Below are 4192 nucleotides of genomic sequence, written 5' to 3'. Positions count from 1 at the left end.
AAAAAAAAAAAAAAGATAATATTAGAACTTTTGGTGAATAGGCATGGCCCCTATAGAGTCATGTGTTTGAATGCTTGGGCCCATAGGGAGTGGCACTATTAGGAGATGTGGCCTTGTTGGAATAGATAGGGCCTTAGTGGAGAAAGTGTTTCACTGTGGAGATGGGCTTTGAGGTCTCATATGCTCAAGCTCGGCTTAGTATAACAGTCTCTCCTTGCAGCCTGTATATCAAGATGTAGAACTCTCAGCTCCTTCTCCAGCACCATGCCTGCCTGTGCTCTGCCATGCTTCCTGCCATGATCATAATGGATTAAACCTCTGAACTGCAAGCCAGCCCCTATTAAATGTTTTCTTTTATAAGAGTTGTCATGGGGGCTAAAGTGGTTAGGATCACTGACTGACTGTTCTTCCAGAGGTCCTGAGTTCAATTCTCAGCAACCACATGGTGGCTCACATCTATCTGTAATGGGATCTGATGCCCTCTTCTGGTGCGTCTGAAGATAGCTACAGTGTACTCATATAAATAAATAAATAAATCTTTGGGCTGGAGAAATGGCTTCAGCAATTAAAAGCACCAACTGCTCTTCCAAAGGTCCTGAGTTCAATTCCCAGCAACCACATGGTGGCTCACAACCATCTGCAATGTGATCTGACACCCTCTTCTGGTATGTCTGAAGACAAAACAACTATAGTGTACGAATATACATAAAATAAATAAATAAATCTTTTTTTTTTTAAGAGCTGCCATGGTCATGGTGTCTCATCACAGTAATAAAACCCTACCAAGACATGATTATATTAGGGGGTTTTGTTGCTGTAATAAAACACCATAACCAAAAGCAAATTGGAGAGGAAAGGGTTTATCTGGTTTACACTTCCACATTGTAGTCCATTCCTGAAGGAAGTCAGAACAGGCAGGAACCTGGAGGCAGAGGTCGTGGAGGCATGCTACTTACTGGTTTGCTCCCCATGGGTTACTACTCAGCCTGCCCTCCTCTAGAACCCAGGACCACCAGCCAAGGGATAGCACCACTTACAATAGACTGGGCCCTCCCCCATTAATCACTAAACAAGAAGACACCCCACGGGTTTGCCCACAGCCTGATCTTATGGAGGTATTTTTCCAATTGAGTTTCCATCCTCTCAGATGGCCTCAGCTTGTGTCAAGTTGACATGGAAACAATCCAGCGCAGGCTGGAGAAATGACTCATTGGTAAGAGCGGCTGCCATACATGCATGAGGATCTGAGTAAGAATTCTGAGCACCCAAATTAAATAGCTAGGCATGGCTGCATGTGCCTGTAACCCTTACACTGGAGACATGCAGATTCTAGGAGTTCACTGTTCAGCCAGCCTAGTCAAGACGATTAGTTTCAGGCTCAATAAGAGACTCTGTCCCAAAGGAATAAACATTGATTAAGGAAGACACCTATATATAACATATACCCCTGGCCTCTGCATGTACATACCTGTGTACAAACCACACACAACAAACATAAATTTAAAAAATAATAAAAATAACATTAAAGGGACAAAAAAGGCCAGAGTTACAGGGCAGGTGTATAGAGCAAGTAGTGTAGAAGAGGTCAGCTTACTAAAGATGTTGGGAAAGGCAGACAAACTAACAGAAAAGTGAGTAAAAGACTTTGAACAGAGGACCTTTCAAACTGGCAGGTAAGTAAGTCTAAAACTGTACTGACTCTCATTCGTTTTTGTGGAGCACTAGATTAAAATATACAATGAAATGCAAGTTGAACTAAGAGAAAAGATCGGGCAAGAGTAACCAATGTGCCAGTTAAATCCTAGTAAGGATATGGAGTACCAGGGACCCGTCTCTACAGACAGATATGCAAACTCAAAACCACTGTGAAATCAGGATGCTGTCCAGTAAAGTAATGTGACATAACCATGTGCTCTCTTTGCTAGCTGTGCACACTACGAAGGTGGAATTATGTTCTCTAGACTGTACAATAGACTAGAAAGGGGGATGTTGTTCTATATTGGGAAACATTTGGCTAATTAGTAGTGGACCAGAGAAATAGTTATATTCCTTAAAAAGGAATTATAGAGCCACATAAAATGTGTATAATAATTATAAACATATTAAAACTAAAACCAAGGCTGAGAATGGTGGCACACACTTTTAATCCCAGGACTTGGAAGGCAGAAATAGGTAGATGTCTGTAAGTTAGAGGTCAGCCCAGTTTATAGCTACTGAGTTTCACTTCACCCAAGGCTACATATAGTGAGATCCTATGTCAAGAAAGTAAAAAAAAGTAAAATAGAAAATAGTTACATAAAATCGAACTATAAAGGAACATGTGTGGTTACATTTATATAAAGTTTAGGAACAGGCAGAACTCAATTATATTTTTAGAAACTTATATATTAGTTTATTAATAAAGAATTGGGTTTGGTGGGGGTTTTTTGTTGTTGTTATTTTTGTTTTTTGTTGAGACAGGGTTTCTCTGTGTAGCCCTGTGTGTCCTGGAACTCACTCTGTAGACTGGGCTGGCCTCAAACTCAGAGATCTGCCTGCCTCTGCCTCCCAAGTGCTGGGATTAAAGGCATGAGCCACCATTGCCTGGCAACACTTTTTTTTTTTAAAGCAAGCTATGAGCATACTGGTGCCTACCTTAATCCCAGCATTTGAGAGGCAGAAGCAGGCAGATCTCTGAGTTTGAGGCCAGCCTGGTTTACAGAGTGAGTCCCAGGATATTCGGGGCTATACAGAGAAACCCTGTCTCCAAACAAAAGAAAACAAAACAAAACCCAAAGCAAACAAGCAGGAAAAAAAAATGATATTTAGATTACACAGAGAATTCAGACCTTCTTCTTATTTTATTTATGTGTATGTGTGTACACCTGTGTGGGTTTATGTGTGCATGTATGTTGAGGTGCTTGCAGAGAACAGAGAGCATTGGATCCCCTGGAACTGGAGTTCAGGTGGTTGTGAATGGCCTATGCAGGTGCTGGGAACCAAGCATGGGCCCTTTGCAAGAGCAGCAAGTTCTCTCTAGCTCCTGGTTCAGACCTTTGGTAACTGTGTCATATTTGCACAAGGCCTTCCATGCTGTGACATTGAAAACTACACCTCTCATGTCATATCAAATGTGGATATTGAAGATGATATGGTTAGATTCATCTCTGTTTTAGTTCTTTTACAATAAATCAGAGATGACAGAATGGAACTACGGAACATGTGGAGTTACAAAGATGGGCTTTTAAAAAAAAATTTATTTACTCTTTATTTTATATTCATTGGCATTTTGCCTGCATGTATGTCTATGTGGGCATATCAGATCGTAGAGTGAAAGACAGTTGTGAGCTGCCATGTGGGTGCTGGGATTTGAACTCTGTTCCTCTGGAAGAGCAGTCAGTGCCCTTAACTGCTGAGCTGTCTCTTCAGTCCCCAAAGATGGTCTTTTTATTTTTATCTTATGTGCATTGGTGCTTTGCCTGCATGTCTGTCTGTGTGAGGGTGTCAGATCCCCTGGAACTGGTGCTACAGTCAGTTGTGAGCTGCCATGTGGGTGCTGGGAATGGAAGCCGGGTTCTCTGGAAGAGCAGCCAGTGCTCTTAATCACTGAGCCATCTCTCCAGCCCAGGCTGGGCTTTCTTTTCATCAGAATTTACCATACTTGTTTTTATTTCTGTGACCCACAGCTCAGAGATAAGGGTGAGGTTAAGCAGTAACTTTCTCCTGTCAACATAGGGAAGTTGTTGCTGTCAGGCACTTGTTACTAAAGAGCCCATGCAAATGAAATAGAATAAATGGGAAGAATGTCAACAATTTAGTATTTGACCATTATCATCAAAATAATATCTTCTATGATTTCCTACTCCAAAACAAAAGCCTTTTGTACTAGGCCTATTTATTTATTTATTTATTTATTTATATTTTTTGTTTTTTTGAGACTGGGTCTCTCTATGTAATCCTGGCTGTCCTGGAATTCACAGAGATCCTCTTACCTCTGCTTCTCCCAAGTGCTGGGATTAAAAGTCTGTTCTGGGGCTGGTGAGATGGCTCAGTGGGTAAGAGCACCCGACTGCTCTTCCAAAGGTCCAGAGTTCAAATCCCAGCAACCACATGGTGACTCACAACCATCCGTAACAAGATCTGGTGCCCTCTTCTGGAGTGTCTGAAGACAGCTACAGTGTACTTACATATAATAAATAAATCTTTAAAAAAA

The 4192-nt window shown here is 41.4% G+C and overlaps 1 long non-coding RNA gene across 1 annotated transcript in view; it reads left to right on the top strand.

Annotated features, from left to right (window-relative positions):
- LOC115029098 overlaps positions 1 to 254 on the top strand; it is a 17824-nt gene extending 17570 nt beyond the window's left edge. The window contains exon 5 of the long non-coding RNA XR_003834675.1: positions 221 to 254. This is a non-coding gene — a long non-coding RNA (uncharacterized LOC115029098). The remainder of the gene's footprint in view (positions 1 to 220) is intronic.
- Positions 255 to 4192: the final 3938 nt, after the last annotated feature.

The sequence above is a fragment of the Mus caroli genome, chromosome 13 (genome assembly GCF_900094665.2).
Source record: "Mus caroli chromosome 13, CAROLI_EIJ_v1.1, whole genome shotgun sequence".
Lineage (NCBI taxonomy): Eukaryota > Metazoa > Chordata > Mammalia > Rodentia > Muridae > Mus > Mus caroli.
The sequence above is the reverse complement of the archived record's forward strand: the minus strand, read 5'-3'. Positions and strand labels throughout refer to the sequence as shown.